Source organism: Stegostoma tigrinum, chromosome 3, assembly GCF_030684315.1.
Source record: "Stegostoma tigrinum isolate sSteTig4 chromosome 3, sSteTig4.hap1, whole genome shotgun sequence".
Classification (NCBI taxonomy): Eukaryota; Metazoa; Chordata; class Chondrichthyes; order Orectolobiformes; family Stegostomatidae; genus Stegostoma; species Stegostoma tigrinum.
In genome coordinates, this window is record NC_081356.1 from 127,082,203 (window position 1) to 127,096,205 (window position 14,003).

A 14,003-nucleotide genomic window follows, 5' to 3' on the forward strand; every position below is an offset into this window, starting at 1 on the left:
ACCTTGAAACAAATCAAATAATTTCTGCTCGTTGCCCTCTACATTCTCAACCTTTGTCAGTTGTATCTTATAGGAGCTCCTATCAACCTGTTTAAATTCATTAACTACAGGTGTGGCAATTGTGGACTGATAAGCCACAGTGTAATTTTATCAGCAAGGTATTTGCTTTACATAATGTCAATGAAATTGTGCTTCTTGTTTCATTTATAGTTTCAACTTTCAGTTGTCGGCCAGTCACAATTTATGAGCTTCCCTGAGACTCATTGCTAATGACACATCAAGCCCCCTTCATAAGTTGTAAGAATTATTTGTATTTGTGTGAACCAAATGTTTTATTTCTCATTCAAACAAGTGTATCACCAAAATTTAGGGCCCACTCCTAATTTTCCTTCTCTGAAGGCAAAGCTGAGCCACCTCCTTGAAAATAACTCAATGGATTCTAGGGCCATTTCAGTGAGAGGGTAAGAGTCAACCACAATGCTGTGGGTCTGGAGTCATACGTAGGTCAAGAATGAAAGGTACATTTGCTTTCCTAAATTGTGTTCGTCGTGGGTTTTAATAACCAACATGGTAATGCTCGCCTTTTAATTTCTATAATGTTAAATGAATTTAAAGTTATTCCAAGCTCTATTCATTTACAGCCTGTGGCTTTTGCATTGTTTGCCCAGATGGTGGTTCAGAAGTAGGCACATTGCTGTGGGTCTGGAATCACATCTAGAAACAGACCAGGTAATGATGGCAGATTTCCTTCCCTAAAGGACATTTGTGAGCTAGATGGAATTTTCCTGATAATTAACAAAAGTTTCTTGGTCACAATAAGACTCTTAATTCCAAATTGTTTCTATTAAACTAAATTCAAATTCAGGGCTGAATTTCAACCCAGGTGTCCAGAGCATTAACTGAGTGTCTAGATTAATAGCCACTCAATAATACTGTCACAGCTTATCAGGTTTTGTAGCATTTTAACGTGGACTGCTTCAGTATTGGAGACGTTGCAAATGGTGATGTACATTATGCAATCATTGGCAAACATTCCCACTTCTGACCTTACGATGGACAGAAGGTCAGAACTGATGAAATTGCCAAAGGTGGTTGGGCCTAGGGCACTACCTTGAGGAACTCTTGCAGACATTCTTGGAGCTGAGATGGCTGACCTCCAAAAACCACCACCATCTTCCCATGAGCCAGGCGTGACTCCTCTGATTTCCATTTCTTCTGTTTTGCTAGAGCTCCTTGATGCCACCGTCAGTCAAATGTAGCCTTCTGTCAATGGGCAGCCACTCTCATTTCCCTCCAGTTTAGCTCTTTTGCACATGTTTGAGTCAAGGCTGTAAGCGGTCAGGAGCTGAGTGGTCCTGGCAGAATCCAAACTGGGCATCACTGAGCAGCCTATTTCTGAGCAGGCGCTGCTTGATAGCACTGTTGATGATACCATCCTTCACTTTATTGATGTTGGGCCAGTAATTAACTGAATTGGATTTGCTCTGCTTTTTGTGAGCTTGACATACCTGGGCACATTTCCAAATTTTCTGGTAAATGCCAGTGTTGTAGCTGCACTGGTGATAGCTTGGCTCGGTCACAGCTAGGTGCTGGTGCACAAATCCTTGATACCTTTGCTGGGACGTTGCCAGAGCACACAGCCTTTGCAGTATCCCGTACTTTCAGCCTTATTTTGACGTCATGTGGTGGGGTGAATCAAATTGGCTGAAGACTGGTATCTGTGACATTGGGGACCTCCAGAGGACACTGAAATTGATTGTCCACTCGGCATTTCTGGCTGCAGTTGTTGTGAATGCTGCAGACCTATCTTTAGCGATGATATGCTGGGCTGTCTTGTTATGTTTGAGCTAAGTTCAGTGCTACACATTAAGTGCCTGCTTTGATAGATGCAAAGGTGAAAAGCAAAATTCAAAATATTGTAATTCTGAACAGTTCAAGTGGAGTTCAACACGAGCATTATCCGCAGAAACACTTACTCAATCAGGAATAATTTATAAAATCCATAACCTTCATGCCAGCTCTAAAGCATTGACTAAAATAATTGCGATTTTCATTGGGTAATATGAGTGGCATATTAATATAGAATGAGGTTAAAATAAATGCATTTTCTTTTTTTAAAAATGGGAGTCTCTGTGGTAGGAATCTGCTGCTACAGCATAGGAAATGTCAACTGATTTTCCTCTAATTTATCTATTAATGGCAGGTAGGTGTTAGCGGCAGCATGTTTACCTTCCCCCACCTTTAATCTGAGTGGTTTGTTAATCCATTTCAGAGAGTATTTAAAAGCCAACCACATTTCTGTGTCCGCACATGTATGCCAGACCAGGACAGGGCAGGAGACCACCCTCCCTGAAGGACATTAGCGTGTCAGATTGTCGACATGAGGCCAGCTTTCAACTCTATATTTGATAAACAGCCTTTACCGACCTTTCTATTCTTCTTGAAGCTCTGATACCCCTTAATATTCAGGATCCCCGACCCTTGTCATCCTGCAGTTGTGACACTCTAATGGTACTACCAATTTGTTGACTTAGTTATGATTCACTGTTGGCATATTTTTAGGTTTTCCTCTCTCTTTCTCTTCCTGCTGTTCTCTGACCCTCATTCCCTATATCACTATTTTACCATTTCAAACAAAACAAAGCTCTTTAGTTAATCCCCTGTGTCATTAGATTTCCCCAAGAAAATTACAATTGTGGCGATGAAGGTGCATTAGGTATTGTTATTGTTTTGGAACTTGGTTCTAACATGGGAAAATGATGTACAGCTTCAGGTTTGCCCTGTGTTCCTGCACTGCATTCACGAGAAACACCATCATTTTAGACTCATTTTAGGTTTGTTCTTTTAGTGATGCTGAAGTTTGTTGGCACATGCATTTGTCTGATTGTTTGAGGTGAATAGTTCAATGCATCAGAAACAAGGGTAGAAAAGGCCAAAAAAATTTGCTCTTGTCTTGTGAATACCATAACATCAGGCAGCATGAGAAAGGTCTGTGGGAGCATAAATTTGATGTTAGCCCAGCAATCACCAAAAAAATCAGGACCGGGGAAAGAGTCCTGAATGGCTCAGAAGAAAACTCAAAAAGCAGAAAACTGCTTTAGATATGAAACACCTATGCATTTGCCCTGAAAGTTTTTTTAAGGATCATTAGCAATTAAGCTCCAGAATTCAATTACAGCAATGCCACCTGATCAAAGAACTTTAAAACAGAGACATGGTGACTGGGTGTGCTGTATGGTTGTTGTTAAGGGTAAAAGATTATTCTTGATATCTGTAAGAAGGCTGTTTCATACAATTCTTACTAAGAGTAAATATTGTTGGTGCCTTTTTGTGTGTCACAAATTTTGATACACCTTTGTTAAAATTGCCTCTTGTGAATCTGATCGGTGACTAACCACAACATTAAATTTACTGCAAAAATAAAACCTTTTGACTATCAAACGAGGTCACACTCTGGGGTCTGACTTTTCCTGTATTACCATCAGGTGAGATCATAACACTGCTCTTCCAACAGCTGGCCCTACCTTCAGTGAACTAAAGACATCAATCATTCAGAGATGGGAAAGTACAAGATACAGTCATAGAGTCATACAGCCTTACAGCACAGAAACACGCCCTTCGGTCCTACTCATTCATGTCGACCAAATGCCCTAAATAAATCTAGTCCCATTTGACAGTATATGGCCCATATCCCTCTAAACTCTTCCTATTCATATACCCATCCAGATACCTTTCAAATGTTGTAATTGTACCAGCCTCCACCACTTCCTCTAGCAGCTCATTCCATTCATGCTCCACCCTTTGCATGGATGAATTGCCCCTTAAGTCCCTTTTAAATCTTTCCTGTCTCACATTAAACACATGTCCTCTAGCTTTGGACTCTGCTACCCTGGGATAAAGATCTTGTCTATTCACCCCCTATCCATGCCCCGCATGATTTTATAAACCTCAATGAGGTTACTCCTCAACCTCCAAGGGAAAATAGCTCCAGCCTAATCGGCCTCTTCCTACAGCGCAAACATTCCAACCCTGGCAACATTGTCGTAAATTTTATTCTGAACCCTTCCAAGTTTCACCACATCCTTCCTATAACCGGCAGACTAGAATTGAATGCAATATTTGAAAAGTGGCCTAACCAATGTCCTGTACAGATGCAATATGACCTACCAACTCCTCTACTCAATGCACTGACCAATAAAGGCAAGAGATGTGCAGAGAAGTAGATGAAACAGACAAACTAGTATTAGGCAATAGGGTTCATTGAATTGTCTGTCAATTGTGACAGTAAGATTAAAGTCAGATATACCTCTGAATACCATTCATTTTATTATTTAGTCCTTATAAGGAATACAGTGTTATAAAAATGCCAAGCCTGAAGACAGTTATGATCCTGCCTCCAATCAATCTGTCTTGATCTGAAACACATGGATGTGGCCATAAAACCATTTGACAGTAGAAAACTACATCTATAGGGCTTCTGTATGACTTGATATTTATTTATTCATAGGATGGGGGCATCACTGACTGTGCCAACATTGATTGTACATCTCTAATTGCTCAGAGGTCAGTTATAAGTCAACCACATTGCTGTGGGTCTGGAGTCACATGGAGGGTAGACCAGGTAAGGATGGAAGTTTCCTTCCCTAAAGGGCATGAACGAACCAGATGGGTTTTCCCAACAATCAGCAATGGATTCATGGTCATCACTAGACTCTTAAATCTAGATTTTTATTGAATTCAAATTCTACCATCTTCTGTGGCAGGATTCAAACCCTCCACTGACCCCTTCACCCGCCTCCAACACCTCCACTGACCCCTTCACCCGCCTCCAACACATAGAACATAGAACATAGAACAGTACATACAGCAGGTTTTCTGCCGCCTTTGCCTCCACACTTACTTCTTCAACCGAGAGCCTAACCCTCCCTCCACTGACCCCTTCACTCGCCTCCAACACAAGTACTCCTCCTGGACACCACCCACAGGCCTCCTACCCTCCCTCGACCTCTTCATCTCCAACTGCCGTCGAGACATTAACTGCCTCAACCTCTCCACCCCTCTCACCCACTCCAACCTCTCCCCCGCAGAATGGGCAGCCCTCCGCTCCAACCCCAAACTCACCATCAAACCCGCAGACAAGGGTGGCGCAGTGGTAGTAGGGTGCACTGACCTCTACATCGCCAAGGCCAAACGCCAACTCTCTGACATCTCCTCCTACCGCCCCCTTGATCATGACCCCACACCCGAGCACCAAACCATCATCTCCAACACCATTCATGACCTCATCACCTCGGGGGACCTCCCACCCACAGCCTCCAACCTTATTATTCCCCAACCCCGCACGGCCCGTCTCTATCTCCTTCCCAAAATCCACAACCCTGCCGGCCCTTGTCGACCCATTGTCTCAGCCTGTTCCTGCCCCACCGAACTCATCTCCACCTATCTGGACTCCATTTTCTCCCCTTTGGTCGAGGAACTCCCTACCTACGTCCATGACACCACCCACGCCCACCACCTCCTCCAGAACTTCCAATTCCCTGAAACCCACACCTCATTTTCACCATGGACATCCAGTCCCTATACACCTGTATTCTGCATGCAGATGGCCTCAAGGCCCTCCGCTTCTTCCTATCCCGCGGGCCCGACCAGTCCCCCTCCACCGACACCCTCATCCGCCCAGCAGAACTTGTCCTCACCCTCAACAACTTCTCTTTCGATTCCTCCCACTTCCTACATACAAAGGGGGTGGCCATGGGCACCCGCATGGGCCCCAGCTATGCCTGCCTCTTTGTAGGTTACGTGGAACAGTCCCTCTTCTGCACCTACACAGGCCCCAAACCCCACCTCTTCCTCCGGTACATTGATGACTGTATCGGTGCCGCCTCTTGCTCCCCAGAGGAGCTCGAACAGTTCATCCACTTCACCAACACCTTCCACCCCAACCTTCAGTTCACCTGGGCCATCTCCAGCACATCCCTCACCTTCCAGGGCCTCTCAGTCTCCATCTCAGGCAACCAGCTAGTAACTGATGTCCATTTCAAGCCCACCGACTCCCACAGCTACCTAGATTACACCTCCTCCCACCCACCCTACTGCAAAAATTCCATGCCCTATTCCCAATTCCTCTGCCTCCGCCGCATCTGCTCCCATGATAAGGCATTCCACTCCCGCACATCCCAGATGTCCAAGTTCTTCAAGGGCCACAACTCGCCCCCCACAGTGGTTGAGAACGTCCTTGACTGCATCTCCTGCATTTCCCGCAACACATCCCTCACACCCCGCCCCCGCCACAACCGCCCAAAGAGGATCCCCCTCGTTCTCACACACCACCCCACCAACCTCCGGATACAACGCATCATCCTCCGACACTTCCGCCATCTACAATCTGACCCCATTGCCCAAGACATTTTTCCATCCCACCCTTGTCTGCCTTCTGGAGAGACCACTCTCTCCGTGACTCCCTTGTTCGCTCCACACTGCCCTCCAACCCCACCACACCCGGCACCTTCCCCTGCAACCGCAGGAAGTGCTACACTTGCCCCCACACCACCTCCCTCACCCCCATCCCAGGCCCCAAGATGACTTTCTATATTAAGCAGAGGTTCACCTGCACATCTGCCAATGTGATATACTGTATCCATTGTACCCGGTGTGGCTTCCTCTACATTGGGGAAACTAAGCGGAGGCTTGGGGACCGCTTTGCAGAACACCTCAGCTTGGTTCGCAATAAACAACTGCACCTGCCAGTCGCGAACCATTTCAACTCCCCCTCCCATTCTTTAGATGACATGTCCATCATGGGCCTCCTGCAGTGCCACAATGATGCCACCCGAAGGTTGCAGGAACAGCAACTCATATTCCGCTTGGGAACCCTGCAGCCCAATGGTATCAATGTGGACTTCACCAGCTTCAAAATCTCCCCTTCCCCCACCGCATCCCAAAACCAGCCCAGTTCGTCCCCTCCCCCCACTGCACCACACAACCAGCCCAGCTCATCCGCTCCACCCACTGCATCCCAAAACCAGCCCAGCCTGTCTCTGCCTCCCTAACCTGTTCTTCCTCTCACCCATCCCTTCCTCCCACCCCAAGCCGCACCTCCATTTCCTACCTACTAACCTCATCCCACCTCCTTGACCTGTCCGTCTTCCCTGGACTGACCTATCCCCTCCCTACCTCCCCACCTATACTCTCCTCTCCACCTATCTTCTTTTCTCTCCATCTTCGGTCCACCTCCCCCTCTCTCCCTATTTATTCCAGTTCCCTCTCCCCATCCCCCTCTCTGATGAAGGGTCTAGGCCCGAAACGTCAGCTTTTGTGCTCCTGAGATGCTGCTTGGCCTGCTGTGTTCATCCAGCTTCACACTTTGTTATCTTGGATTCTCCAGCATCTGCAGTTCCCATTATGACAGTCAACTCAGTCACTCATCATAAGACAAACCTGCCATCCTAGAACTCAGTTCGGAAGAAGAACTGCATTCAAAACGTTAGCTCTGCTTCTCTTTCTACACTTGCTGCCATCCAGTTGATTGTCCCCCTCATTCTCATCCTAGGAATCAGCCTGGTAAACCTTCCCTCGATGGCAAATGAATCTTTTCTTAGACAGAGACATAATTGCACAAAGTATTGCAAGTGTGGTTTTACAATGGTTCTGTACAGCTGACATTATCTCTGCCCAAAACATTGTCTGGGCCTCTGCATTAACAGTCCAGCAATAACACCACTTGGCCATCGCCTCTCCATTTGGTGATGCTGTTAAATTGCCTTTACTTTTAACGATGCTGTAAATCTCCAGCATCCTCCATGTATTGCAATTGGGCTGGAATGTGTGCCATCTAGTGGCACCATACTTAGTGCAACAACACCAACAATAACTTGACATAAGAAGAGGAAAACACTGCAGACACTGTCAATCTAAAACAAAAACAGAATGTGCTTGAGAAACAGAGACTGTCTCTGCCAGTGATGGTCATCTAATTCAGCTTGAGATCGATGTTGTTGGAGACTGCAGGGACTGACTGTCAGTAAATATTATCTCTTATTATGCATCAGAGATAATGGGAACTGCAGATGCTGGAGAATCCGAGGTAACAAAGTGTGAAGCTGGAAGAACTTAGCAGGCCAAGACTTTATACAAAGCTACTGGATAGAAACATTTCCCAATTGTTCTGGTAGTTACATCAACTTAGATCATTCATGTAGATTATCTTCTTTACATATCAACAAAAACACTGTACACTAGTTTGCCCCCAAATCTTTGACTATATTTTGTACATTATTTACATTAGCTTACATTCTGCAGGTCTGGGAAAACCTGTGGGGAGAGAGACAGACTTGATGTTGCAAAACCAAAGGGTGAGAGAGTATGGCACGGTGGCTCAGTGGTTAGCGCTGCAACGTCACAGCACCAGGGACCCAGGTTCGATCCCAGCCTTGGGTAACTGACTGTGTGGAGTTTGCACATGCTCCCTGTGTCTGCGTGGGTTTCCTCCCACAGTCCAAAGATGCACAGGCTAAGTGGATTGGCCATGCTAAATTGCCTGTAGTATTCAGGGGTGTATGGGTTATAGGGGGATGGGTCTGGGTGGGATGCTCCAAGGAGCGGTGTGGACTTGTTAGGCCAAAGGGCCTGTTTCCACACTGTAGGGAACCTAATTAAAGTCACGGGTTTTATGCTGTTCCATTCAATTTAAGATGTGAAATCTGTTGCTCTCTGCACAACATGATATGGTATTTAATGTAGCATAACTCACCTCAAGGCACTGCTCACAAACGCTATAGGTAAAATTTGACACCATATATAAAACATAAGATTTGACACCAACATGAGATTAGGATAGATGGCCAAATTCTTGGTCAAAGAGATACATTGTAAGGTGCAACTAGTTTAGGGGATGAATTTCAGAGCTCAAGAGTCTTGACAAGTGCAATCCTGATGAGCAAAGGTGGAGTGGTTAACATCAGGAGAGAATGAGAGACAATAATTAGAGGTTATGGTCTCTCAGGCTGTAGGGTACTGAGGAGTGTTGGCAAACAGAGACCTCAGACTGCAGGTTCATAGTCCCTTGAAGGTAGAGTTAGTGGTCGATAGGTACGTGCCTTTATTGGTCAATACATTGATACAGGAGTTGGAAGGTCATGTTGCGACTGTACAGGATATTACTTGGGCCACTTTTGTTATATTGTGTTCAATTTTGATCTCCCTGCTTTAGGAAAGATGTTGTGAAACTTAAAAGGGCTCAGAAAAGATTTACAAGTATGTTTCCAGGGTTGGAAGGTTTGAGCTATAGGGAGAGGCTGAATAGGCCAGGACTATTCTCCCTGGAGGTCAGAAACTGAGGGGTGACCTTATTAAGGTTTATAAAATCATGAGGGACATGGATAGAGTGAATAGCAAAGGATTTTTCCCAGGGTAGGGGAGTCCAAAACAAGAGTGCATAGGTTTAAGGTGAGAGGGGAAAGATATAAAAGGACCTAATTGACAGGTCGGCACAACATCGAGGGCCGAAGGGCCTGTACTGTGCTGTAATGTTCTATGTTCTATGTTCTAACATTTTCATGCAGAGGTGGTGAGCTGCCTAAGGAGGGGAACAAGCCTAGAATAATTGCAACATTTAAAAGGCATCTGGATGGGTATATGAATAGAAAGGGTTCGGAGAGATATGGACCAAATACTGACAAATGGGACTGAACTAATTTGGGATATCTGGTTGGCACGGATGAGTCGGACCAAAGGGTCAGTTTCTATCCTGTACAACGCTATGTCTCTATGAATCTGTGACCTTGCAGGTTTGTAAGGCTGGAGGAGATTACAAAAACAGGAAGGGACGAGGGCACAAGGGAATTTGAAAAGAGGGACAAGAATTTCAAAATTGAGCTAAAAGCAAGCCAATAAAGGTGAAGTAAAGGCAATGAAGCAATGATGTGATGGATGAATGGACTAGCTGCGGGCTTGAACATGGAGCACGGAGCTGTGAATGGGTTCACACATATGGTGGGCACAAGGTGGGTACTCAGCAGAGCTTTGGAATTATTGCACCTGGAGGTAAAAGGCACAAATGATGGTTTCAGCAGTCAATGAGCTGAGGCAGTGGGAGAATGAGTGATGTTATGAAGGCACAGGTAAGTTGTCTTGGGGAGGGAGAGGATGCGGAGTTAGAAACTCACCCCAGGGTCAAATAGAAACATCAAAAGCAGTAAATAATAGCCCAAAGTGGATTTCATGAGGGCCAGCAGCATGGTGACAGTTTACAATAATCTTAACTTGTGTATCCAACTACACACCAATTTGTACGCAAAACCTCTCACACCCAAAACCCACAGCCCTCTTGCTGATTATGAGTTAGGGCTCCTGAGTTCAACAAGTAACCACCATTGGCATTGGGCTAAATTATATATAAAAGTAACGCGTCAGACCAATAATGTAGGCTAATCTACTCAGTTATGTATATTTAAAGATATAATAACATACAGAAGCAAAGAAGTGATAATAAGCAAAATTATATGTGGCATATATAAACTGAGTTGACCATATATATAGAAGAAGCAGATTACCTAAACCGTGAGTTACAATTAGCCATGATCATATCAAATGATGGGGTAGGTTCAATAATCTGAATGACTTACTCCCTTTGCTGACCTGGTGACATCTTAGGCATGGTCTGTAGATAATGCTTTATGTGAATCACTTAGTAGGAGAAAGGAAACTAATGATATTGAAAACCGCTGGTGATTTTAGGGCATTTTTCTTCTTCAAAAATCAGACACCTTGTTTTCAATAGTCAGACAATCAAAATGTTAAAAGACTAAGTGGGTCAGGTAAAAATGACAGCCCAGACTCTGCAATTTGAGTTTGCCGTTGTTGGATGGGGAGGGGAGGGGACAGGGTAAGAAGTGACCAGCCAGGATGAACTCAGAGAAGATAAAATGGTCCGAGGAAGTAAGGAGACCCGGCATCAAGAAAGGTTCAAGAATTTAGTATTTGCCTCCAACCTCCCTTTCTCCCACATGTCTTCCACTCCATCACTTGTGTCATTCCCCATCCAGGGCTAGCCATGCCAGATCATGCTGACACTTGCCACCAACACCCATCCCCCACAACCCGATGCCTCTCCATGAGTCCTGCAGCTCTTCGTGCCAGAAGTAGCCACTGTCCTACCATCCAACCCACCCCAGTACTTTCCTCCAGCCACACCGACACCCAGATCAATGGGTTTATTATCATGGAGAATCAGGCAGGCAGGCACGTACATAATCCTCCCTGGGGGTCATAAGGCTTTGGGGATGATATACTACTTCTGACAAGATTATGACTTCAAGTTATCAATACAGGACCCCGGGTGACGTCCCTTCGTGCAGGTCCAAAGGTAAACTACACTGTTGACTAAACCATCCATTCTGTCCAGTGGAAGGAAGAAGATCCCACTGCAATATTTTGGAGGAGGAATAGAAAGTCTCCCTCTCATGCCCTGACCACCGGCCCAGAAAATTTATGATCATACTGGTGGGATCTTACTGTGCTTATCTTTGCTGCTACATTGCCACTGTGATTACAGTTTGAAGGTGCTTTATTGGATAAAATGCACTAATTGTAGCGAAAGGTGCTATGAAAATGCAATCTTTTTGTGGGCCGTGACAAGGACCAGCAAAGACACTTGCCCTGCCGATTCCCCACTCCCATCCAAAAAGAACGAGAGTATCTTTGGTCCGCCTCCCCCTCTCTCCCTATTTATTCCAGTTCCCTCTCCCCATCCCCCTCTCTGATGAAGGGTCTAGGCCCGAAACGTCAGCTTTTGTGCTCCTGAGATGCTGATTGGCCTGCTGTGTTCATCCAGCTCCACACTTTGTTATCACAGAGAGTATCTGACAACTGGGTCTCAGGATTAATAGTCTAGCCATAATACCAAGGGACCATTGCCTCCCCTCTGCTCACGTTAAAAAAGAACACCATATAGCTGCCAGCTCATTTTTTTTGTTGTTACTGGGATACAGGTGTCACTGATGGGACAGATATTTATTACCCGGCCCTAAATACCCACAAAGCATTTAGAATCAACCACATTGCCATGGGTCTGGAGTCACATGTCATCCAGGCTTGGCGAGGGTGGCAGATTTCCTCCCCGAAAAGGCATTGGTGAATCAGATGTATTTTAAAAATAATTGATAGTGGTTTCACAGGAGGCAGAAGTCTGGGTTCAAATCCCACCTGCTCAATCTCTGAACAGGTGGAGAAGAAAACATCCTTTGTTCCAGATTTTTATTGAATTCAAAATCCACCATCAGCCATGGCGAGATTGAAATCCGTGTGGCCTGGAATGTTGGCCTGGGGTTCTAGATTTCTCTTCCAGTGGCATTCCCACTACAGCAGTAGGCCCTCATGCAAGAATGGAGCTTCATTCCCAGCTTGTCTGTGGCTCAAACCAAATCTGAAGCAAGAAGATGCCTCAATGATGAAAGAGCCCACCACATCAGTGCAAGACATAAGGCTGAAGTATTTGCAGCAGTTTTCAGCCAGGAGTGCCGAGTGGGTGACCCATCTCAGCCTCCTTCAGTGGACCCCAGCATTACAGATACCAGTCTTCAGCCAATTTGATTCACTCCACGTGATATCAAGAAACGGTTGGAGACACTGGATACTGCAAAGGCTACGGGCCCTGACAACATCCCGGCAATAGTACTGAAGACTTGGGCTCCAGAACTTGCCGCTCCCCTAGCCAAGCTGTTCCAGTATAGTTACAACCCTGGTATCTGATCAGCAATGTGGAAAATTCCCCAAATATGTTCTGTACTCTAAAAGCAGGATAAATCCAACCCGGCCAATTACCGCCGCATCAGTCTACTCTCGATCATCTGTAAAGTGATGGAAGGTGTCATCAACAGTGCTGTCAAGCAGCACCTACTCAGCAATAACCTGCTCAGTGACACCCCGTTTGGGTTCCGACAGGGCCACTCAGCTCCTGACCTCATTACAGTCTTCGTTCAAACATGGACAAAAGAGCTAAATTCCAGAGATGAGGTGAGAGTGATGGCCCTTGCTATCAAAGCTGCATTTGACTGAGCACGGCATTGAGGAGCCCTAGTAAAACTGGAACCAATGGGTATCAGGGGACAAGCACTACGGTGGTTGGAGTCACAACTGACACATAGGAAGATGGTGGTGATTGTTGGAGGTCAATCATCACAGCTCCAGGACATCTCTGCAGGAGTTCCTCAGGGTAGTGCCCTAGGCCCAACCATCTTCAGCTGCTTCATCAATGACCTTCCCTCCATCATAAGGTCAGAAGTGGAGATGTTCGCCGATGATTACACAATGTTCAGCGCCATTTGTGACTCCTCAGATACTGAAGCAGTCCATGTTCACAGGCAACAAGATCTGGACAATTGCCAGGCTTGGGATGACAAGTGGCAAGTGACATTCGCGCCACACGAATGCCAGGCTCTGACCATCACCAATAAGAGACAAGCTAACCATTACCCCTTTTCATTCAACGGTGTTACTATCGATGGTGTCACTATCACTGAAATGATACTATCAACATCCCGGGGTTATCATTGACCAGAAACTCCGCTGGACCCACCACATAATCACAGTGGCTACAAGAGCGGGTCAGAAGCTGGGAATACTGTGGCGAGTAACTCACTTCCTGACTCGTCAAAACCAGACCATCATCTACAAGGTACAAGTCAGGAATGTGAAGGAATGCAGCCCACTTGCCTGGATGGGTGCAGCCCCAACAACACTTAAGAAGCTTGACACCATCCAGGATAAAGCAGCCCACTTGATCGGCACCGCATTCACAAGCATCACACTCCTTCCATCAAGGGCAACTAGGGACAGGCAATAAATGGTGGCCAGCCAGGGACAACCACATTCCCCATATGAATAGGGAAAAAAAGAACAAAAAACCAGAGTACCGTTCAAATGGATTGAGACTGTAGAACCCAGCTGGGCTGAGGGAGCTGAGTATTCTTGAAGTTGAATCACAAAATGTTAGAATTTGAGTACAG